The sequence below is a fragment of the Dipodomys merriami genome, unplaced genomic scaffold (genome assembly GCF_024711535.1).
Source record: "Dipodomys merriami isolate MVZ:Mamm:240054 unplaced genomic scaffold, mDipMer1.0.p SCAF_108, whole genome shotgun sequence".
Lineage (NCBI taxonomy): Eukaryota > Metazoa > Chordata > Mammalia > Rodentia > Heteromyidae > Dipodomys > Dipodomys merriami.
Window position 1 is genome coordinate 4431923 of NW_027202360.1, and position 25488 is coordinate 4457410.

Genomic DNA, 25488 nt, shown 5'->3' on the forward strand with positions numbered 1-25488 from the left:
GGGAAGGATAAGCTTTAGGGAAAATTTAGTTTTCCACTAAGAAGTAGAAGCAAAAAATGACTAACTGAATAGGATCTAGACAATTTTCCTTACATTAACCATTTGGTGTTGTGATTAGGATTAGGTTTCTGGTTAAAGGGGGTTGAGGAAAGAGTAAAGAAATTGGTTAAACTGGTGGCTTGTGTCTATTATCCTAGCCACTCAGGAAGCTGATTTCTGAGGATTGCAGTTCAAAGCTAGTCCAGGCAGGAAAGTCTGTGAGAATTTTATCTCCAATTAACCACCAGAAAACATGAAAGTGGTGCTGAAGCTCAAGTGGCAAAGTGCACAACTCGAGCTAAAGAACTCAAGGATCATGCCCATGCCTACTGCTCAGGGATCCTGCCCAGGCCCAGAGACAAAATCCCACGACCAACAAAAAGAAAAAAGTCATGGTTTAAATGTTAAGTAAATCTGAACTTATTTTAAGTTCTAGGAATTCAGGAAAAGCAGGGATAACGGAAATACAGTGTATTTCATAATATCAAGATTTGAGATCAATCAGTATAATGATTCCTGTTATGGAACAAGATAGATTCAGAATTAAGAGCGAGAAAATCTGTAGGGTTTAGGAAAACCTGCAATTTATTTGAAGAATTACAAGTGGAATTTCAGCTAGGATGACACAGCGAGCAATTTACATAAATTTTAGAATTGGGATACCATTAGTGTCAAGGTTATCATTAGGATTCTAGACATGGTTAGGGTTAGAGTGCAGGAGAAAAAAATGATGCTCAAATTGTAGGTAAATTTTAGAATAAGCATGGTAAGAATTAGAATGAATGTGAACTAGAGTATTGCTATTAATATTAGTATCTACTTACAATTAGGCCTATGGTTATTCTCAATGATCCAGTTAAGAAAGATTAAGTGTAAGGTTAGAAAATGACTAAGATATTGGGAAAAAAATTGAAGCTTATGTTTGGAAGGCTTATTTCAATGAAGTTAGGATGAGTGAAAACTAGTTTACTTGTGTTAATGTTAGTATTGACATATAATTTTACTAAGACTAGGGTCAGTATATTCTTCTGATTATGATTAGTGTTATGAATAGGAAAGTTTTACTATAAAGTTCAGTTTCCAAGCCGGTCACCGGTGGCTCTCGCCTGTAATACTATCTACTCAAGAGGCTGAGATCTGAGGATCACAGTTCAAAGCCAATCCTGGCTAGGTAAAACCGTGAGATTCTTATCTTCAATAAACCACTAGAAAACCGTAAGTGGTGCTGTGACTCAAGGGGTAGAATGCTTGCCTTGAGCTGAAGAGCTGAGGGATAGTGCCAAAGCCCAGAGTACAAGCCCCACGACCGACCAAAAAATTCAGGTTTCACTAACAAGTAGAAGCAAAAATGTGAGACTGAATAGTAACTAGAGCATTATCATTATATTTATTTCTCAGTGATCATTCTTGTAATGATTAATGAGAGTTTTCCAGCCAAGTTTAGGTTGAGAATTAGCAATAAGGAATGGACAAGATGGTAAGTAAATCTGAAACTGTTTTAGGGAACAGTGGTTCAGGAAAAGGTAGAATCAATGGAAACTACAGTGTCTTTGCTGATAAGAAAATGTGAGGAAAAATAATATAATGGATCATGTTCCGGAACAAGGTCATTTCAGCAGTAGAGTCAGGAAAGTTTTGGGAATAAGGGCAAACTGAAACTCATTTCCAGAGGGAAAACTGGAGTATTCATTAGAATGAATAAAAACTAGACTCTTTTTCTTAAACATTAGAATTGGACTATCATTAGGGTGAAATTTAGGTTTCAGTTCCAGCTGGAGTTAGTGTTAGTATTAGGGAAATGGAAATTTTAGGGTTCAACTGAAAGTAAATCTTCGAATAACAAGTCAAGTTAGAATTTGGATGAATGTGAAATAGGAAACTGCTAATAATGTTAGGATTAAGGTATGATTAGTGTGAGTTTATCCTGAATGTTCCAGTAAGGGTTCGGGTTAGAAAAATGGCAAGATATTGAGTAAAACTATGAATTACTTTAAGAAAGATGAGCTGAATCAAAGATAGGATGAATAAAACTTATGTATTTGTGTGGCTTTTAGAATCCAAAGGCAATTGGTTCTAGAGTTAGGGTTACTTTTCTAATATATGAACTAATGAAGTAAAGGCACAATTCTTTCTTTCTTTTTTATTATTGTGAAAATATTGTACAGAGGGGTTACAATTACATGGGCAAGATAGTGAGTACATTTCTTATCAAGCATTGCAGCCTCCTCCTTTGTTTACTCTTCCCATCCCTTCCCATCTTCCCTCCCACTTCCACCCAAGCCTCCCCCCCCCCGCCCGCAAGTTGTAAAGTTTTTTTTGACATGACAACTTGTAATTCTCATTGTTGCAACAGGTCCACCTGTATCCTTATTTAAACGACTTGTTTTTCCCCTTCGCCTCAACAAATTATACCGACATCAAATACAGTGAAAACAGGGGTTATACTGTGAGGGAGGGACATACAAAGCAACAAATAAATAATCTTATAATTGCGTTAGAAACAAATACAGGAAAGAAAAAAAACATTTAAAATACATAACTTAGGGTTCATTTCCCTAACATCACATTATCTGACCTTTTCTGCTTGACTCTTATATATACTAGATATTGCAAGTAAGGGAAATCATGGGATCTATGTTTCTTTGGGCTTGGCTTACTTCACTTAATGTAATTTTTCCCAAGACTTTGCACTTCCTAACAAATGGAGCAATGTCTGATGCAGGCATAGAATTCCATAGTGTATATATACCACATTTTCTTGATCCATTCAACGACTGAGGGGCTTCTGGGTTGGTTCCATATCTTAGCTATGGTAAATAATGCTGCAATAAACATAGTTGTGCTGGTAGCTTTAGTGTGGTCTTGTTTGTAAACATTTGGGTAAATGCCCAAAAGTGGGATTGCTGGGTCGTAGGGAAGCTCTATGTGGAGTCTTTTCAGGAACCTCCATACTGCTTTCCAAAGTGGTTGAACAAGTTTACACTCCCACCAACAATGAAGTAAGGTTCCCTTCCGTCCACATCCCCTGAGCATCTGTTGTTATTAGAGTTCTTGATTTTTGCCATTCTATCTGGGATGAGGTGGTATCTTAATGTTGTTTTGATTTGCATTCTTTTATGTCTAGGGAGGATGAGCATTTCTTCATGTGTCTTTTGGCGATCCTTCTTTCTTCTTCAGAGAAGATTCTCTTTAAGACATTGGCCCATTTATTTATTGGGCAGTTGTTTCTTTGATGATTTGTGGTTGAGGGATTTAATTTTTTTTGTTCCAAGTATATTTTAGATATATGATGCTTGTCCGTTGTATGGCTAGTGAAGATCTTCTACCAATCCGTGGGCTTTCTATTGATATTGCTAGCTATGTCCTTTGCCTCGCAGAAGCTCTGCAACTTCATGCAATCCCATTTGTCCAACCTTTCTTTGATTTCTTGTGTTTCTGGGTCTCTATTAAGAAAATTTCTGCCTGTGTTAAGGAGACCCAGAGTTTCTCCTATGCCATCCTGTAATCTCTTCAGAGTGTCTTTGATCTATTTGGAGTTGATTCTGGTACAGGGTTATATATAAGGATCTAGCTTTAGTTTTCTACAAATAGGTGACCAATTTTGCCAGCACCATTTACTGAAGAGGCTGTCTTTCTTCCATTCTATTTTTTTAGCTCCCTTATCAAAGATTAGATGGCTATGGGTCTGTAGGTTCATTTCTGGGTTTTCAATTCTTTCCATTGTTAATGAGGTCTGTTCTTGTGCCACTACAAACTGATTTGATTACTATGGCTTTATAGTAGAGTTTGAAATTTGATATTGATATTCATCCAGCAGTGTTCTTTCCGTTGAGAAGCGTTTTTGCTATTCGTGGTCATTTATTGTTCCATATGAATTTTTGGATTGCCTCTTCTATTTCCTTGAAGAATGAGATTGGTATTTTGATAGGTATTGCATTTAATTTTAGATGGACTTGGGAAGTCTTGCCGTTTTCACGATGTTAATCTTTCCAATCCAAGAGCATGGGATATTTTCCCATTTTCAAAGTTCTGTTTTGATTTTCTTTTTCAAGTTTTTAAAGTTTTCATCCTAGAGTTCCTTCACTTCTTTGGTTAAGTTAATTCCTAGGTATTTTTTTTGTGGGGCTATTACGAATGGAATTGCTTTCCTAATTTCAACCCAACTTTACTCATTGTTGTCATGCAGAAAAGCCATTCATTTTTCAGGGTTAATGTTATACTCTGCTTCTTTGCCAAAATTTTGAATCAGCTTGAGTAACTTAGGAGTGGAGTCTATGGGATTCTTTAAGTACAAGATCATGTCATCTGCAAACAGGGAGAGTTTTAATTCTTCTTTCCCTATTTGGATCTCCTTTATGTGTGCATCTTGTCTTATTGCTGTACCTAGGCATTCTAATACTAGGTTGAAGAGAAGTGGATAGAGTGGACATCTTTGTCTTGTTCCTGAGTTTAGAGAAAATGGCTTCAGTTGTTCACCATTAAGTATAATGCTGGGTTTAGGTTAGTCATATACAGCCTTTATTGTATTGAGGAATGTTCCATTGATTCTTAATTTTTCTAAACCCTTCCTCATAAAGGAGTGTTGGATCTCGTCAAATGCTTTTTCTGCATCTCATGAGATAACCATGTAGTTCTTATGCTTGCTCTTCTTGATGAGATGAATAATATTAATTGATTTGCGTATATTGAACCAGGTTAGCATCCTTGAAATGAATCCTGTTTGATCATGGTGTATAATTTTTTGGATGAATTGTTGAAGTCGATTGGCCAAAATTTTATTGAGAAGTTTTGCATCAATGTTCATCAAAGAAATGGGTCTATAGTTCTCTTTCTTTGATGAGTCCCTGCCTGGTTTTGGGATGAGGGTTATGATGGCTTCATGGAATGTGTTTGGTAGTGAACTTTCTCTTTCAATTTCATTGAAGAGTTGGAGGCGTATTGGTGTAAGCTCAGCTTTGAAGGACTTGTAGAATTCCAATGTCAAACCATCTGGTCCTGGACTCTTAGCTGGGAGCTCCCTTATTGCTATTTCTATTTCAATGCTTGATATGGGCCTGTTAAGATGGTTTAACTCATCTTGGTTTAGTTTTGGCGTATCAATATTTGCTAGGAAAAGGTCCATATCTGCCAAGTTCTCAAACTTATTAGCATAAAGTTTTGAGAAGTATTCCCTTATAATGTTCTGAATATAGGTTGTTTCCGTGGTGATGTTTGCATTTTCCTATCTGAGTTTATTTATTTGGGTGTGTTTTATTCTTTTTCTGATAACATTTTCTAAAGGTCTGTCAATTTTTTCAATTTTTTCGAAGAACCTACTCTTTTTTTGTTGATTCTGTCTATAGTTTTTTTGGATTCTAATTAATTTAATTCTGATTTAATTTTGATTATTTCTTTCCGTCTACTGGATTGGGGTTTATCTTGCTGCTCTTTTTCAAGGAGGTTCAGATGTCTCGTTAAATTGTTGGTTTCAGATCTCTCCAATTTGTTGATGTAGGAACTCAGAGGTATAAACTTGCCTCTGAGTATGGCCTTTCCTGTGTCCCAGAGGAACTGGTAATTTGTGTGCTAATTTTTGTTGAATAGAACGAATATTTGACTTTGCACTCTAATCTCTTCCTTGAACCACTCATGATTCAGCAGTGTGTTGTTCAGCCTCCATTTATTACCGGACTTTCTTTGGTAGCTTTGTGTGTTGAGTTCTAATTTTATTCATTTGTGGACTGAGAGAATGCAAGGTATAATTTTAATGTTTCTGAATTTGGACAAGTTTGCTTTGTGGCCTAAAATGTGGTTTATTTTAGAAGATGTTCCATGTGCTGCTGAGAAAAACGTGTATTATGATGCTGCTGGGTGAAATATTCGGTATATGTCTTTTAAATCTAGTTGATCGATGCAGTTGTTTAGATCTGCAGTTTCTCCTTTGAGTTTTTGCTGAGTTGATCTATCTAGTGGGAAGAGTGGTGTGTTAAAATCCCCAACAATTAATGTCTTTGGATTTATGTGGGATTTGAGCGAAATTAGTGTTTCTTGGATAAATTTCAGTGATCCATAGTTTGGCGAATAGATATTTAGAATTGTAATATCCTCCTGAAGGAGAGATCCCTTAATTCGTATGTAACGACCTTGTTTATCTCCTCACAAATTTTAATTTGAAGTCTATTTTATCTGATATTTGGATTGCAACTCCCTCCTTTTTATGGGGGCCGTTTACTTGGTAGATTTTGTTCCAGCCTTTAACCTTGAAAATGTGTTTGTTTTCACGGGCAATATGTGATTCCTGAAGGCAGAAGATAGAAGGGTCTTGTTTTTGAATCCAAGTAGACAGTCTATGTCGCTTAATTGGAGAGTTCAGTCCGTTAACGTTAAGAGAAAGGACTGAGAGGTATTTCGTAGTTCCTCCCATGTTATCCACCTTCTTGGGGGCTGCAAAAACTGGGTTCTTCCTATGGTTCTTGGATTCTCAGTTAGGGTGCAGTTTCTTGGCCTTTGTTGTGGTCCTGTTGGTTTTCTATGTGTAGGACATCGTTAAGAATCTTTTGTAGGGCTGGTTTGGTGGAGATGTATAGTTTCAATTTTTCTTTGCTATGGAAGTTTTTTCTTTAGCCTTCAGTTATGAAGGATAGTTTAGCTGGGTACAGTATTCTTGGTTGATAGTTTTTTGTTTTTAGGGCATGGCATACATCATTCAAGGCTCTTCTTGTTTAATTGTCTCTGCTGAGAAATCGGAGGTGATTCTAATTGGATTCCCTTTATTGGTGATTAGTCTTTTCTCCTTGACTGCTTTATGGATCTTTTGTTTGGTCTGAATTGATCCTGTGTGGATTATAATGTGACAGTGGGATGTCCTATTCTGGTCTGGTCTATTTGGAGTTCTAAAAGTTTCTTGTATTTGAATAGGCCTATCTTTCTGCATGTTTGGAAAGTTCTCTGCTAGGATTCTGTTAAAAGTGAAGATACAATGGATCTACCATGCATCTGCAATGTCAGCAAGTGAAACAACCAAAGATAATTTAATGAGGGGATACTTACAAATGTAGTAGGGTAAATGCACATATTTGTAGGACACTACTAAGGGCTTTCATCAATCTAGTTAATTTCCAAAATGGTAGACCAATCTTAGACTCTCTCCTAGATCTTCCTGTTCTGAAGTCCCTGAGGACTTTTACATAAAATTCAGACCTAGTAACATGGGTGAATGGAAAAGTGAGTATGGATTAGTATTCTGAATGTGTGCTAAGGTGTTTTCTTGTCATGACTACCATGAAATCAATGTCCTTTCTCTAACCTTCACAACATCTCTTTATTTGGCATAACTGGCAGATTCCTTAGTGTGTTGTTTTTTTCCTGCTATTTCAGTGCACAGGTTAAAACATTAAGCATGCCAAACCATGGGTTTCCATTTTCCTTGTAGACATTTGCAACCTAGGACCTCCCTTCCAGGTAACTCTCTTCGTGGGTCCTCATATGCGTATGCTCACAGAAGTGAATACCTCACAAACCACAGAACATAGTTGCTAATGATGATTAGCTCACACAGAGACTCAAGCACTTTGGGTCTGGAGCCGTTCTGAGAGGCCTTGGACTAGGTAGGGTGGGCAACATTGACAGTAATTCCTCAGAGCAATACCACTGACAGCAAGTGAGTCCTGACTACTACTTAGACCTTACTAGTCCTACCTAGGGTATCAACACATGAACAAACCCTGTTTAGCCTATTGAACAGTGCCCCCATCAATGAAATCATTTTGAGAGTAGGAGAAAATCTCCATTTGTAAAGCAGTACATATAAGAAGCACATGATGCCCACACTCAAAAGCTCCAGTAGAACAGAGTGTAAGGCTGTGTAAGGGGTGGGGAAGAGATAATTTTAGATAGCAAACTTAGAAGTAATTATAAGTTTCTGAATAATCTTACCTAACTTTCTTCTGCCCCTCAGGTCCAATTCAAGAAATAATGGAGGGTATATAATGACAAAATGGAGTTTTTAATTCCCAGCCAAACTCTAGGTATTCTTGTTAAATCTTCCCACCCGATCCTGATGTAAAGGGTCAGAAAGACAACAGGGAAAGGCACACCATGCTCAGGAATATAAATGGAGCTTAAAAGCCAATGCAGTCTCTGATTATCTTTCTTTTTTTATAGTGATAATACTGTACAGAGGGGTTACAATTACATGGGCAAGATAGTGAGTATATTTCTTATCAAGCATTGTAGCCTCCTCTTTTGTTTACTCTTAACATCTCTTCTCACTCTCCCCCTGTCCTGCCATCCAATCCCCCTCCCCCCAAAAAAGTTGTAAAGATCGTTTTCAACATGACCACTTGTACTTCTCATTGTTGCAACGGGTCCACCTTTATCCTAATTTAAACGACTTGTTTTTCCCCTTCTCCTCCACAAATTATACCGACATCAAATACAGTGAAAGTAGGGGTTATACTGTGGGTGAGGGACATACAAAGCAACAAAGAAATCATCTTATAATTGCGTTAGAAACAAATGTATGAAAGAAAAAAAATTAAATATATATCTTAGGATTCATTTCCCTAACATCAACTTATCTGAACTTTTCTCCTTTACTCATACATATACTAGATAGTGCACATAAGGGAAACCATGGGACCTATGTTTCTTTGGGCCAGGCTTACATCACTTAATATAATTGTTTCCAAGTCTTTCCATTTCCTAACAAATGTGGCAATGTCATTCTTTCTGATGGAAGCATAAAATTCCATTGTGTATATATACATATTTTCTTGATAAATTCATCTACTGAGGGGCATCTGTATTGGTTCCATATCTTAGCTATGGTAAATAATGCTGCAATAAACATAGTTTGCTGGTAGTTTAGTGTGGTCTTGTTTGTAAACATTTGGGTAAATGCCGAAAAGTGGGAATGATGAGTCATAGGGGAGCTCTATGTGGAGTCGTTTGAGTAACGTCCATACTACTTTACAAAGTGGTTGAACAATTTTACAGTGCCACCACCAATGCAGTAAGGTTTCCTTCTGTCCACATCCCCTCCAGCATCTGCTGTTATTAGAGTTCTTGATTTTTGCCATTCTAACTGGAGTGAGGTGGTATCTCAATGTTGTTTTGATTTGCATTTCTTTTATGGCTAGGGATGTTAAGCTTTTCTTCATGTGTCTATTGGGCCATCCTTCAATCTTCTTCAGAGAAGTTTCTCTTTAGGTCATTAGCCCACTTACTTATGGGGCAGTTGTTTCTTTGAGGATTTGTTGTTGGGGGATTTAATATTTTGAGTTCTAGTATATTTTAGATATAAGACCCTTTTCCGTTGTATGGCTAGTGAAGATCTTCTCCCAATCCGTATGCTTTCTATTCATCTTTCTAGCTATGTCCTTTGCCCTGCAGAAGCTCTGCAACTTCATGCAATCCCATTTCTCCAACCTTTCTTTGATTTCTTGTGTTTCCGGGTCTCTATTAAGAAAGTTTCGATCTGTGCCAAGGAGACTTAGGGTTTCTCCTATTCCATTCTGTAATGTTTTCAGAATGTCTGCTTTGACTCCGAGGTCTTTGATCCATTTGGAGTTGATTCTGGTGCAGGGTGATATAAAACGATCTAGCTTTAGTTTTCTACAAGTAGGTGACCAGTTTTGGAAGCACCATTCACTGAAAATGCTGTCTTTTTTCCATTCTAATTTTTTTAGCTCCCTTATCAAAGATTAAATGGCTATAGGTCTGTAGGTTCATTTCTGGGATTTCAATTCTATTCCATTGGTCCTGAGGTCCGTTATTGTGCCAATACTAAGCTGTTTTGATTACTATGGCTTTATAGTTGAGTTTGAAATTTGGTATTGATATTCCTCCAGTAGCGTTCTTTTTGTTGAGGAGCGTTTTTGCTGTTCGGGGTCTTTTATTGTTCCATATGTATTTTTGGATTGCCTCTTCTATTTCCTTGAAGAATGAGGTTGGAATTTTGATAGGTATGGCATTGAAATTGTAGATAGCCTTGGGAAGTATTGCAATTTTAACGATGTAAATCTTTCCAATCTAGGAACATGGGAGTTTTTGCCATTTTCTAAGTTCTTTTTTTACTTCATTTTCAAGTTTTTAAAGTTTTCATTGTAGATGTCCTTCACTTCTTTGGTTAAGTTAATTCCTAGGTATTTTATTTTTTGTGGCTATTACAAATGGACTTGCTCTCCTATCAGCCCCACTTTCTCATTGTTGGCAAAGAGAAAAACCATTTGATTTTTATACCCTGCTACTTTTCCAAAGTTTTGAATCAGCTAGAGAAATTTGGGAGTGATATCTGTGGGATGCTTTAAATACCAGATCATGTCATCTGCAAAGAGGGAGAGTTTCATTTTTTCTTTCCCTATTTGGATCTATGTTATGATTGCATCTTGTCTTATTGCTGTAGCTAGGCATTCTAATACTAGATTGAAGAGAAGTGGAGAGAGTGGACATCTTTGTCTTGCTCCTGAGTTAAGAGGGAATGGCTTTATTTTTTTACCATTAAGTATAATGCTGGCTGTAGGTTTGTCATATACAGCCTTTTTTCTATTGAGGAATGTTCCATGGATTCCTAATTTTTTCAAAACCTTCCTCATAAAGGGGTGTTGGATCTTGTCGAATGCTTTTTCTGCATCTCTTGAGATAACCATGTAGTTCTTATCCTTGATCTTGTTGATGTGATGAAAAATATTAACTGATTTGCTTATATTGAACCAGGTTAGCATCCTTGAAATGAATCCTGTTTGATCATGGTGTATGATTTTTTGGATGAATTGTTGAAGCCGATTGGCCAAAATTTTGTTGAGAAGTTTTGCATCAATATTCATCAAAGAAACTGGGTCTATAGTTCTCTTTCTTTGATGAGTCCTTGCCTGGTTTTGGGATGAGGGTTATGATGGCTTCATAGAATGTGTTCGGTAGTGAACTTTCTCTTTCAATTTCATTGAAGAGTTAGAGGAGTATTGGTGTGAGCTCTATTGTGAAGGCCTTGTAGAATTCCACTGTAAAACCATCTGGTCCTGCACTTTTCTTAGCTGGGAGGTCTCTTATTGCTGTTTCTATTACAATGCTTCATATGGGCCTGTTGAGATCGTTTAACTCATCTTAGTTTTGTTTTGGCATGTCAATATTTGGTAGGAAATGGTCTATTTCTGCCAAGTTCTCACACATATTAGCATAAAGTTTTGAGAAGTATTCCCTTAAAATGTTCTGAATCTTGGTTGCTTCCATTGTGATGTTTCCATTCTCATCTCTGAGTTTATTAATTTGGGTGTATTCTATTCTTTTTCTTATAAGATTTGCTAAGGTTCTGTCAATTTTGTATAACTTTAATGTTTCTGAATTTGGACAAGTTTGCTTTGTGATCTAAAATGTGGTCTATTTTCTAAAATGTTCCATGTGCTTCTGAGAAAAAGTGTATTCTGATGCTACTGGGTGAAATATTCGAGAGATGTCTATTAAATGTAGTTGATCTATGCAGCTGTTTATATTTGCGGTTTTCTCTGTTGCGTTTTGCAGAGTTGATCTACCTAGTGGGGAGAGTGGTGTGTTAAAATCCCCTACAATTATTGGCTTTGGATCTACGGGGAATTTGAATGAAAGTAGTGTTTCTTAAATAAATTTGGGTGCTCCATTGTTTGGCGAATAGATATTTGGTATTGTCATATCCTTCTGAAGGAGAGATCCCTTATTTAGTATATAGCGACCTTCTTCATCTGTTCTCACGAACTTTAATTTGAAGTTTATTTAATCTATTATTAGTATTGCAACTCCCGCCTGTATACGGGGGCAGTTTGCTTGGTAGATTTTGTTCAAGCCTTTAATATTGAAAAGATGTTTGTTTTAAAGTGCAAAATATGACTCCTGAAGGCAGCACATAGAAGGATCTTGTATTTCAATCCAACTAGACAGTCTATGTCGCTTAATTGGAGATTTTAGTCCATTAATGTTGAGAGATAGAACTGAGAGGTATTTGGGATTTCCTGCCATATTATGCACCTTTTTTGGGCTGTGAAAACTGGGTTATTCCTAAGATTCTTGGATTCTCATTTTGGGTGCAGTTTCTTTTTTGTGGTCTTGTTGGTTTTCCATGTGTATCACATCGTTAAGAATCTTTTGTAGTGCTGGTTTGGTGGCGTTGTATTGTTTCAATTTTTCTTTGCTATGGAAGGTTTTTATTTGGCCTTCCTTTATGAAGGAGAGTTTAGCTGGGTACATTATTCTTGGTTGATACTTGTTTGTTTTTAAAGCATGGCGTACATCATTCCAGGCTCTTCTTGCTTTGTCTCTGCTGTGAAATCTGAGGTGATTCTAATTGGTTTCCCTTTATAGCTGATTAATCGTTCCTCGTTGACAACTTTAAGGATATTTCCTGGGTCTGAATTGATCCTGTGTGGATTATAATGTGAAGGTGGGATGTCCTGTTCTGATGTGATCTATTTGGCATTCTAAAAGCTTCTTATATCTGAATAAGCCTATCTTTTTGCACGTTTGGGAAGACCTCTCCGAGGATCCAATTCAACAAATTTCCGATTCCATTAACTTCTGTTTCTAGGTGCTCCTCTACACCCATGATCTTTAGATTAGGCCGTCTGATAGTGTCTTCCAAGTGTTGAATAGATCTATCATATTTCTATGAGTTGTCTTAGATGGTTGTATGTTCTTTCTCTATCATATCTAGGCTGTGTTCAATCCCTGAGATTCGATCTTCTGCATGGTCTATCCTGCTGTCAAGACTTTCTTCTTTGTTTTTTATTTCTTTTCCTTATAATTGGTCAGCTTGGATGGCTTCAAATTCTTTGTAGAAGCTTTGTTTTAGATCTTGTATGAACTTCTTTACTTCCTTAATTTGGTGTACGGTGTTTATTCTCAAGTCACTTAGTTGATTGTTTAAGGTTTCGTTGGAATCCCATTCCTTCTGTTGGGTTCCATTCAGCATTCCCTTTGTGGTCTCACTGACTTCCCTCAGCTCTTTGTTAATGGATCCCATGAATGCCTTTATTGATCTTTGTGTATTCTCATCCTGGTCTCTCAATTCCTGTATTACTTTTTGCTGAGCTTCTTCCTGTTGATGCCATTCCTGTAGTTCTCTTTGAGTGTTCTCATGCTGTTCAGGCCATTCCTGCCTTTCTGTTTGAGTATTCTCAAGCTGCTAACGCAAATCCTGTATCAGTTTTTGAGTAGCTTCCTCACACTCATGATATTGCTGTATAAACTTTTGGATTGCCTCCTCTCTCTCCCTATCACGCTTACACAGAGTCCTTTGGAGGTTATCAATCATTTTCTGCATTGACCTTGTGTTTGCCTCCTCTCTCTCCCTGTCATGCTCATTCAGAGTCTTCTGTATATTTTCAATCTTTTCATATATCATGTTTGCCAGCAGTGTTTGTAGAACTATTTGGGAACTCTCCTATGGAGTATTCATTTTCTGTTCTGTCCCCTGATTATCATGAGTGGGAGTTGATATACCTGGACTTGCCATTTTTCTTGTGTTTTTCCAGATTACTCTGTCCATTTGGGATGAAAATAACACCAGTTTTGTGCTGGAACACTAACTTAAGGCAAGCATCAACCAAAGTCTGTATTTACACAGACAATAATCTGCAGATACAATCTAGTTCAACAGATGCATCTATTCAACATCAACCAACTATATATTAATTGGCTACGAACCGCAAAAAAGAATTTTGAAAACCAGAAATTATTAGGTTTAGGGAGTGATGTGGGTAAATAATCAGAATGGAGTGATGTGGGAAGGCACAGGAAGAGTTAACTAAGTTCTAATGTCAAAGCGGGAAATAGGTTGGATAGGATGAAAGTAGAGAGAGAGGAAAAAAGAAAGAGAAAGGGAAAAAGAGAACATAAAAATAGAAAAGTAAAAATTAAAAATATTATGTAAAAACGAATACAAACTATTCAGAGAAGAACATGAATATAATGAGAGAAGGGGAGGGATATAAAGGAGATGTGAAAACCTTAAAAATAAAAACACTTAAAATATTATATAGGTATTAAGAGGTAGTACTGCTATTAAGGAATTTAATTCTCTGAAGTTTTGAATTGAGTAATAAATTTGTGGATTAAGTGTGTACGCAATGGGGGATAGGAGTTCATCTGAGGATGTGCAGAGCAACAATTAAATCAATAAAGAAGAACGAAAGAGAAGAAAAGGTGAAAGAATAAGAAATAAAGAAATAAACATCAGAAGTTCAGTAGAGCTAAACACAAAACAAAAAGAAAATTGTTTTTAAAAAAAGAAAGAAAAAAAAACGAAAGAAAGACGCACACACACATGTACCCCTAAAATAAAAATTATAAGAGGAAAAAAAAGTTACTAGGAAACAATTTTTTTTCAAAAAATATGAAAATTAAAAATTAAAAAAAGTTTTAGAATAGAAAATTTTTTTTTAAAAAGGTACAAAAAAAGAAGAAGGAGAAAAAAATGTTTTTTGATTTTTTGGGGGAGTGGTTGGAAAAATCCTGTATCTACCTTGTGTCCCTAACAAGCCTCTTGTTGGAATCTCTGGTCTGCTTGTGGTCCTGTGGCTTGCTTGGTTTCTTAAGTCAGTTTGTTTGAATAGGCAGAAAAATGCTCTGTTTTTTCCCAGGATATTGCGATCCTCCTCCCAGGTTAGTTCAATGCGAGGGAGGTATGCTTTGAGTATCACAAAAGAGGGAGATGGCTTTTTCCTCAAGTTTGGAGATGCTGTGTTGAGGCTAGTTTCTGTGTAGAGTTGAGGCCTTTCAGCAAACAGTAGCTTTTCCCGGGGGCTAGTTTGTGAGAGCTCCAGAGCCCAGCCTGGAGCCATTCTCAGGGTTTATGTTTACTGAATTTCAATTGATTGTCAAGGCTGCTAAAGGGAGGGGCAGCCTCTGGCTCTGATTACCCAGTGAAGAAAGCCACTCCTGGGGCTGGCACCTGAGCTGGGTGACTTTTCTCTGGGTGGAGCTGAGTTTGGCAGGTCAGGGTAGGTTCTATTTTTTTTTTTTTTTGTCGGTCGTGGGGCTTGAACTCTGGGCCTGGGCGCTGTCCCTCAGCTCTTCAGCTCAAGGCGAGCGCTATACCACTTGAGCTACAGCACCACTTCCGGTTTTCTGGTGGTTTATTGGAGATAGGAGTCTCATGGTCTTTCTTGCCCAGGCTGGCTTTGAACCACGATCCTCAGATCTCAGCCTCCTGAGTAGCTAGGATTACAGGCGTGAGCCACCAGCGCCCGGCTAAGGTTAGGTTCTTGTGACCTGCTAAATGACTCTAGTTTTCTTCCAAGGCCTGAGTTGGAGCAAGCAGCTCAGCCGAGCTTTGTCAGTATCCAAGATGGAGATCTCTGGTACCGGGGGGGGGGGGGGGGGGGGGAGTTAGGGCTAGCCTTCCTTCCTCTGCTCCCTGAGAAGGATTGAGGATTTCAGGCTTATAGTCACACTGAATCTTGGTTCCTGGGTCGTCTCTGGTCTGCGAACTGCAGGATGAGGATGCCTGCCCCTTGTCGGTTCTTGCTGGTGTTGAGTGGAATCTGCTTGCCCACTGTGTCTGGCTCCTTTGTCTCGGACTCTCTGTGATTCAGGTATGGCAGGTTCGGCCACCACAACCGCTGACGCCGCAGTGGCAGCAGCTGCTGGCAAGAGCTCAGATCTGTCTCCTTGCCTGGATTTTCCCTCGCTGGGCTAACTCTCAGTCCTGTGAGGGCACACTTGGTGTGATTCTCTGGCTTAGGACTGTTCACTGGAACTCTAAAACTGTTTTCTATGGGAGAGCTTGTTTAGCCCCCAGCTTCTCCTCCGCCATCTTCCTGGAACTCCCCTTCTGATTTTCTTTATTGAAGATAACATAAAAGGCAGCTTGAGTTTCTCAAAAACTGTGTCTACGCTATATGGCTCCTTCAGAGCTTCTTTCCCTCCTAGTGTGTTTTGAGAGCAACAGTTGATACAGTGCTTCTTTTAGGGGCAATCTTTCTCTTCACACAATTCTTAAAGTAGACAATAGGCGAAAGTTGTCATTAAATCTAGAAAAGTATGAAATAACACACAGTGAGTGTTTGCCCTGAATTCCTGGATGTAACAAGTTCCCAATTCTGAAGGCAAAGTGATTATGGGTGAGTACTAATAACTTCCAGTGAATGGTGAACTTAGAACCCTTTTCCCAAGGCAGGTTCTGTCCAGTAGAGTAGTTGCCACCAATAATCCTGGTTATTAGGATGGCTGAGTTCTATGGATCAATGAACTTACAGAGCATGCAAGACAGAAAGGTCTAACATATTGAGTCCCAAAAGAAGAAACTGGGACAAGAAGAGAAAACTTATCATTACTACAAAAGGAGGAAGACTGAACTAGGAGACTATTACTCTGAATATGGACATGGGTATAATTATTAAAAAAGTTCTAAATTGGGGCTCATCAGTAGAAACTATCATGTCAAACCTCACTAAAGCTAAAAGTAAAACTTTCAAAAATAAAAACTATTTGGATTTCAGTACTAATATCTTTTTTAAGGATTCTGTGTGTGTGTATGTGTGTGTGTGTGTGTGTGTGTGTGTGTGTGTGTGTGTGTGTGTGTGTGTGTGTGTGTGTGTGAGGGAGGGAGAGAGAGTGAGTGTGTGTGTGATGTCTGAAATTATCTATGGGAGAGCTTCGGTTCTTAAAAACCATCATATTGACACTATCCTTTAGGTTTCCCATTCATATCTGGTTGCATTCCTGCTCCAGTACATGATACAATCAATTCTTGTTTTCTTCTGGTTAACTGGAAATAAATATATAATATCTATGTCAACTTGGGTTGGTTTCAAACTATGATCTTCAGATCTGTGCCACTATGTAAGTTACTTAATCTTTCTGACTCTCAGCTTCTTCCTGTGTGGAAAGTGAAAAAAAATTACTTTGTGGCCTTTGAATATGGTGGAAGTTATGACTGGGTGCAGAAAGTATAAGTGTTCAGAATTTGTGGACAGAGTCTGACACTCTCATAAATCTACTGATGTTTATATTGAAATGAATTCCAGGAAGTGGATTTTTTTGTTCTTGTTTATCCATTTATGGGCATTGAGGGAGTCACAGAAATTCAATAAAAGGGAAACAAATGCAGCAGTTGTATTTTGTAGATATTATGTTCACAATGAGCTATATCTCTTGTGGATAGGGACAGGAGCGAAAATCAGAGAGAGCAATGGAAGTGATTGTCAAATAAGAAACAAAGTCATTGCCGACTTACAAAATGGTGATTTGTAAGTACACTACCTTATCCATAGCAATTTTAATAATCAGGGTTAAGTATTCTCTCCTCCAGTTTTTGTAGGGGGCCTTAAGACTCAGGACCACCTAGGGAGTTTCTGAAGGTCACTTTATACAATAATCAGTATAGAGCCAGAATCACTTAAGAAATGTTATAAAAAGTATTTCATTCTTAGTATTGGTTTCTCTTTGAATGGCGATTCTATATGTTGTTAGCAAAGCTAATATTTTACTTTTTTTTTTTTAGTACTTCTCAGGTGTTGAAATCCTTCTTAAAACTATGCAACAGAGGTCTGCTATATCTTGGCATCCTTCCCCTAACTGAAATGGTAATCAACCTTTGAAATTAATGTACTTGAGTATGAGTTTTATTTATTGATTTAACTTGGTGGTGGTGAACTCTGGGCATGGTTGCCATCCCTCAGCTCTTCAGCTCAAGAATAGTGCTCTACCACTTGAGCCACAGTACCACTTCTAGCTTTTTCTGCTTAGATGGTGCTGAAGAATCATACCCAGGGTCTCGTGCATTCAAGGTAAGCTGACTACCACTTATCCACCTTCTCAGGACCTATGAGTGATATTTTTGTGCACGGTTTATCAAGCAAATCTATTGAGCAAATTTATTCACTTGCCACTAGACATATTCAAAATTATGAATCATCTGATATTTTAATGAATAAATCTGTTATCATTGTTTGTCTCCCCATGCTAAAAATATGAAGGAGGTATTTTAAACTAAAACTACAAAAGGAATTTTAAGATCTTGCTGCTAACAAATCTGTCCAGATGTTATTACATTAAACAGAAAATTCAAAATGGTTTTTCTTCATGAATACAGAGATCAAAAGTCTATTAATAATTATTTTTAAATGCAAATTAAAGAGGAAAATCAGTCAGTAGGTAAAATTTATGTTGAATGTTAATTTTTAAAGAGGAAAATAAGATCCTAGGTGGCAGACAAAAGACAAAGCAATATCAGAGCACTATATGCTCAATAATCAATAAGAATCTTTAACTGAAAAACTGAGCTGGAATGTGCATATTAGGCAAAGGCAAGCAGTCAGAGCCTGCCACAACAAAGTAATACCATAATGTGTATCTCAGAAAAAGGAAACAAATACATTATCCTTGTTTGCAATGATACACATAACCCCACCTACACATACACACACACACACACAATTGAATGTATGCAACAGCTCAATCTACTCACATCCATTCAACATGAATCAAAGATCTTCCTGTAATATTTGAAACATTAAAAATTTCAAGCCTTGTAAATAATTGATAAAAGATGCATAAGGAAGCATTTTCTGAATAGCACTCTGCTATGGAAATGAGAGCTCATTGTGGTTATAACTACTTAAAATATCTCTGAATCTCGAAAGAATAAAACAAAAGACAATTCGAATTTTGGGACTATATTTCTACCAGCTATTCTGCAAAGGATTAATAAGCAGTTACAAGATCCAATATTAAATATCAAATTAATACATTAATACGTGTAAGTGAAGTGAAAGACAGTGATCAGAAATCTATGCTGCCTCCAATTCTCAGCTGGCTACACACTGTGACACCTTTGATTCTGCTGCATCAGGCCCACAGTTGTCTTCCTTAGAGCAGTGGCCCTGCTGGGGGTGGCGCTGGGAGCTGTGTGAATAGGGGGGAGGTCACAGGGGAAGCCGAGCTGGGCTGGGGCTGGGAATGGTGGAGAGAGGATGGGAGGCCCTGCCAGAGGCTGTGAAGGGAGGAAGGAGGTAGTAGGCCAGCAGCTCAGGCAGCAGCAACCTCAAAGCCAGCTGGGTTCTGGGTAGTGTCTGTGAGGTGAGGAATTTGTGGTGGATCTGCTGAGGCCTCTTTGCTTGGTGAGGAGAGGAAGGAGACTCAAGTCCCACCCAAACAAAAAATGAGAAATGAGACAACCAATGGCTAAAGAATTTCAAGAACACAGGCAGGGACTTAGAGGTAAACTCTGGGGGCAAGGAGGGCAGCAGAGCTGGGGCTGTGATTGTCATGCATCTCTGGATGCCATTGGAAGTGAGTGAGGGCCAGCTATGCTATGGGTTAGGCCTTGCTCCCACCTTGAAGCAGGCACCAGAAATTTCCAGCACAGCCTCAGCCCCATGGAGCTGGCCTGTTGAGGGTGCTGAAGACCGGGCAGGAGCTAGGAGGCTATGTGCAACAGGGCAGAGGAAGCATGTCTAGGAGGAGCTGCTCCAGCGCTGCCAGGCCCAGGGCCACTGGGGAAGTTGTGCCTCTGGAACAGGACCAAGCTCTGTTCCCCAAACAAGTAGAGTCTCTGGGGACCTGTGAGGTGGCTGCCACGTGCGTGTTGTGAACTTCCTTAGCATGGCCAATGAGTATCCATGGAGAGACACATTTGCTCCTGTGCCTCTCCCATCTTCTGGATTCCTGCTCTCCTCCTGCCTCCTGCCATTTCCAACTACAGTAATCAATTTCTCCAAGCCGCTGAGAGGTCATCCAGGAGATGCTCCCAGGGTTTTCCAGGCTGGTTCACAATGCATGCAGGGCTCAGAGGGTGCCATCCTCCAGGCAATGTGTACCCCATTTCAGCTTGGCCACCCTTGCCTAGGGGACTATGAACTGCATTCTTACACAGAAAGCCAGGTGTACACAAGGCCATCCTTCAGTCTAAGGCATCCTTTCCTTCCTCTTGCTCAGGTGTGGGGCAGCTATGGAGACAACTGCAACATCATGTTTGATTATCTAAAAGGAAGAGGAAGAAAGCTTCATTATCCCAGATACAGCTGCCCCTGGGGTTCTCTTTGTATAGTGGTCTTGTGCTGAGATAAGGATCCCCAAAGACAACCAAGGACCCAGTTCCGATGAAAGCATATGAGACTCATTTATTGCAAGCTGGAGCCTGGACTCATAATCGTCTCCATTGCAGCAGATCAGAGTTGAGAGCCCCAAACTTTCAGTTAACAGGGGTTTTATTGGGTATAGGTTTGAGGTAAGGGGGTTCCTACCTCGGCAGTTACATGATTAGTTGACATTTAGTGAATGAATCTTGTAACAATCTTATTGGCTAACATGTGCAGGCTAAACAGTAAGCAGCAAACTGTTAACTAGCTATCTTAAGAAACATCTGTAACTTTAGGTACCTTCCTGTCAACCGCTGATGGCTATTGCTAGGGGAGTTACGGACAGAAGGTTATTGGGACATTTCAAAGTTTTTCCAGGAACTTGAGTTCTAAATTTCTGTAAAAGCCTTTACAATGGATACTTTCAGTAAAGGTCTTCACAATACATACTTTTGGTAAAGGCCTTCAAAATGGAGTCTAAGTCCACAATGTGTGTGTGTGTGTGTGTGTGTGTGTGTGTGTGTGTGTGTGTGCGTTTGTGTGTGTGTGTTTGGTTTGAGAGAGTCAGACACAGCTAAGGTTTGGGGTAAAACACTTCTTCCCTTCAGCATTGAATTTTGGTATCTAGTGTTTGTCCCCCCTCCCCAATTCTGAGTTCTAAAGTTGTCATTCTAAATACTTTTATCCTTTTATCTTCTTGATATTCAAATTTCGAAGGTCTGCTTGTGAACTTCCACATTTGCTTCATGAAGGTGTTGCCTTTCCTCTAACTTTCTTCTAACTTCTAACCTTTTCTCTCTTTAAATGCAGTTTGTGGTGTTAGTGGTTTTATTTAGCCAAGACTGTTGTGGCCAAGGCTGTGACTATTAATTCTGAGATTAGTCTAGGCCAATATGATACTATCCTTTCAGTCTATCTAGTGAAAGAAGTTCAGCATATTTATTGAAATAATTTCCTCGTTCTAAATACAAACAAAAGCATCCAGTGGTATAAATGTACAATCAGTTGTTTTTAGTAAATTGTGCACCAGTGTAATGAAAAAAATCTTTTTGGTAAAGTGAGTATATGGAATGGGAAAAAAATCAAATATTATAAAACTTAAAAATTCATCAAATACCAAAAGAAAAAGAAAGACGCTGATTGTGAATGAAGTACAAATGTGTTTAATAAATAAATGAAATGTTTGAAAGTCACTGAGATCCCATCTCCAGAATAGCTATCACCACGCAAATAAATAAACTGCTGGAGAGGTTGAAATAAATCAGGAACTGTATTTTGTTTTGTGGCATTGTAAACTAGTGCAACCCATATGGAGATCATAATGGAAGTTTACACAATACCAAAAAGACATATATGTTCATGACCTTTATCGCAACTGGATACATATTGAAGTAATATAAATCAACATGAACATCCATGTCCTTGGCAGCAATATTCATAGCAACCAAGGCAACAATTTAATTCTGATTTAATTTTAATTAGTTCTTTCTGTCTACTGGATTTGGGTTTCTTTTGCTGCTCTTTTCCAAGGAGGCTCAGATGTCTCATTAAATTGTTGGTTTCAGATATCTCCTATTTGTTTGTGACTATTAATAAACTTTCCTCTGAATACTGCCTTCGCTGTGTCCCAGAGGAGCTGGTAGTTGGTTTTTTATTTGTCATGGGGCTTGAACTCTGGGCCTGGGTGCTGTCACTCAGCTCTTCAGCTCAAGGCTAGCGCTCTAGCTAGCGGTCTACCACTTGAGCCACAGTGCCACTTCTGAGCTGGTAGTTTTTGTGCTCATTGTTGTTGAATATCATGAACACTTGAATTTCATTTCTAATGTCTTCCATGGCTCATTGGTGGTTCAACAGTGTATTTTTCAGCCTCCAGGAGTTACAGGATTTTCTTTGGTGGCTTTTGGTGTTCAGTTCTAACTTTATTCCCTTGTGGTATGAGAGAATGCAAGGTATAACTTCAATGTTTCTGAATTTGGACAAGTTTGCTTTGTGACGTAAAATGTGGTCTATTTTGGAAAATATTCCATGTGCTGCTGAGAAGAACATGTATTCTGATGCTGCTGAGTGAAATATTCAGTAGATGTCTGTTAAATCTAGTTGATCTATGCAGTTTTTTAAGTCTGCGGTTTCTCTGTTGAGTTTCGCCGAATTGATCTATCTAGTGGGGAGAGTGGTGTGTTAAAATCCCCAACAATTAATGTCTTTGGATCTATGTGGGATTTGAGGGAAAGTAGTTTTTCTTGGATAAATTTGGGTGCGTAGTTCTTTGGCGAATAGATATTTAGAATTGTAATATCCTCATTAATAGGATATGTAGTATGTTGCAACCTTTTTTTATCTGTTCTAATAAATTTTATTTTGAAGTATATTTTATCTGATATTAGTATTGTAATTCCTGCCTGTTTTTGGGGGGCATTTGCTTGGGAGATTTTGTTCCAGCATTTCACATTCAAACTGAGTTTGTTTTTGGGGGTAAGTTGTGACTCCTGTAGGCAGCAGATAGAAGGATCTTGCTTTTTAATCCAACTAGACAGTCTATTTCACTTAATTGGAGAGTTAAGGCCATTAATGTTAAGAGATAGGACTGAGAGTTATTTGGGAGTTCCTGCCATTTTATCCACCTTCTTGAGGGCTGTGGTAATGGGGGTTCTTCCTATGGTTCTTGGATTCTCAGTTTGGGTGTGGTTTCTTGGCCTTTATTGTGGTCTTGTTGGTTTTCTATGTGTAGGACATCTTAAGTATCTTTTGTAGGACTGGTTTGGTGGAGATATATTATTTCCATATTTCTTTGCTATGGAAGTTTTTTATTTGACCTTCAGTAATGAAGGAGAGTTTAGCTGGGTAAAGTATTCTTGGCTGATAGTTGTTTGTCTTTATACCATGGCATACATCATTCGAGGCTATTCTTGCTTTAATTGTCTCTGCTGATAAATCCGAGATGATTCTAATTGGTTTCCCTTTGTAGGTGATTGATCTTTCCTTTCTGACAGCTTTAAGGATATTTTCCTTGGTTTGAATTGATCCCGTGCAGATTTTAATGTGATGGTGGGATGTCCTATTCTGGTCTGCTCTATTTGGTGTTCTAAAAGCTTCTTGTATCTGAATAGGCCTATCTTTTTGCATGTTTGGGAAGTTTTCTGCTAGGATCCTGTGAAACAAATTTCCTAGACCATTAACTTCTATCTCTAGGTGTTCCTTTACACTCATTATCCTCAAATTAGGCCTTCTGATGGTGTCTTCCAAATGTTGAATAGATCTATCACATTTCTTGGTATTGTCTTGGATGGTTGTATATTCTTTCTCTATAATATCTATGCTGTATTCAACCCCCGAAATTCGATCTTCTGCATGGTCTAACCTACTGCCAAGACTTTCTACTTTGTTTTTTTTATTTCATTTTCTTCTAGTTGCTCGGCTTTGATAGCCTCAAATTCTTTGTTGGAGCTTTGTTTTAGATCTTGCATGAACTTCTTTAATTCCTTAATTTGGTGTTCAGTGTTTATTCTCAAATCACTTAATTGATTAGTTATGGTTTACATGGACTGCCTTTCCTTCTCTTGGGTTCCATTCAGCATTCCATTTGTAGTCTCCCTGATTTTTTCAACTTTCTCTTTATGGATTCCATGAATGCCTCCATTGATCTTTGTCTATTCTCCTCCGGTTCTCTCAGTTTCTGTATTTCTCTTTGATTAGCTTCCTCATGTTCACGGAATTCCTGTAGTTCTCTTTGAGTGTTCTCAGCCTGTACACGCCATTCCTGACTTTCTATTTGTCTGTTCTCAGCCAGCTCACACAATTCCTATGTATCTCTTTGACTGATCTCAACCTGCTTATGCAATTCCTTTATTTCTCTTTCAGTGTTCTCAATCTGCTCACAAAATCACTGTATCAACTTTTGAGTAGCTTCCTCAGGCTCATGAGTCTCCTGTATTGATCTTTGGTTTACCTCCTCTCTCTACCTATCATGCTCACACTGATACATTTGCAAATTTTCACTCTTTTCATTTACCCTGTTTATCTGTAGTGTTTGTAGAGCTTTTTGGGAATTTCCTCTGGATTATTCATTATCTGTTCTGTCCCCTGATTGTCATGAGTGGGAGCTGAGATCCCCGGACTTGCTATTTTTCTTGAGTTTTTCTGGCTTGTTCTGCCCATTTGGGATGAGTGTGACACCAGTTTTGTGCTCGAACACTATTTTAAGGTAAGCATCAACCAAAGTCTGTAGTTACACAGTCAAAAGTTTGCAGATACAATCTAGTTGAAGAGATAGAATCTATTCAACATCAAACAAATATGTCTTAGTGGCCTAAGAACAGTAAAGGAGAATTTGGCAACCATAAGTAATTAGGTTTAGGGAGAATGTGAGGAAAAATAGGATTAGTGGGATGTGGGAAGGTGAGGGAGAGTGGAATTAAACAAGTCCTGATCTCAAATAGGGAAATGCATTGGACAGAATGAAAGCAGATAGAGAAAAAAAGAAAAAGAAAAAAAGAATAAGAAAAAAAGAAGAAAAAGAAAAAAGAGAAAAAAATGGGAAAACAAAAATTTACAATTAAAATGTGAAACCCTTAAAAACTGCAAATTTGAAGAGAAGAATTGGGATGGGAGGAGAAGAGGGGAGGGATCGAAAGGAGACATGAAAAAATAGAAAAATAAAAACCTTTTAAATATTATATGAATATAAAGACGTAATACTACTATTAAGGAGTTTAAGTCTAAGGTTTTGAGTTGAGTAATAAATTTCTGGATTAAGTGTGTACATGTTGGGGGATAAGATCTAATAATCGGCAACAGGTATATCTGAAGATGAGCAGAGCAGCAATTAAGTCACACAGAAAAGAATGAAAGAGAAGAATTGAAAAGAATGAGAAAAGAAAAAGAGAAAAAAAATGATCAAAATGTCAGTAGAGGGCTGGGAAGGTGGCTCAGTGGTAGAGCGCTTGCCTTGCATGCTCAAGGCCCTGGGTTCGATTCCTCAGCACCACATAAGCAAAAAGAAAAAAGCCGGAAGTGGCGCTGTGGCTCAAGTGGTAGAGCACTAGCCTTGAGCTGAAGAGCTGAGGGACAGTGCCCAGGCCCAGAGTTCAGGCCCCACGACCGGACCCAAAAAAAAATTAAAAAAAAAAAAAATGTCAGTAGAGATTTTTAAAAAGCATAAACACATATACACCTAAAATTAAAATTATACGAGAAAGAAAAGAAAAAATAATAGAAAACAAATTTTTTTAAAAAAATTAGAAATTAAAAATTTAAAAAATATTTTAAAATGAGGTACAAAAAAAGAAAGTTCTTTTATTTCGGGGGGGGGGGGAGATGGGAAGATTCTGTATCTCCCTTTGGTTCATAACCAGTCTCTTGGTGGAGTCTCTGGTCGGCTTGTGGTGTTTGGTTTTCCTGTGGCTTGCTTGGTTACCTAAGTCAG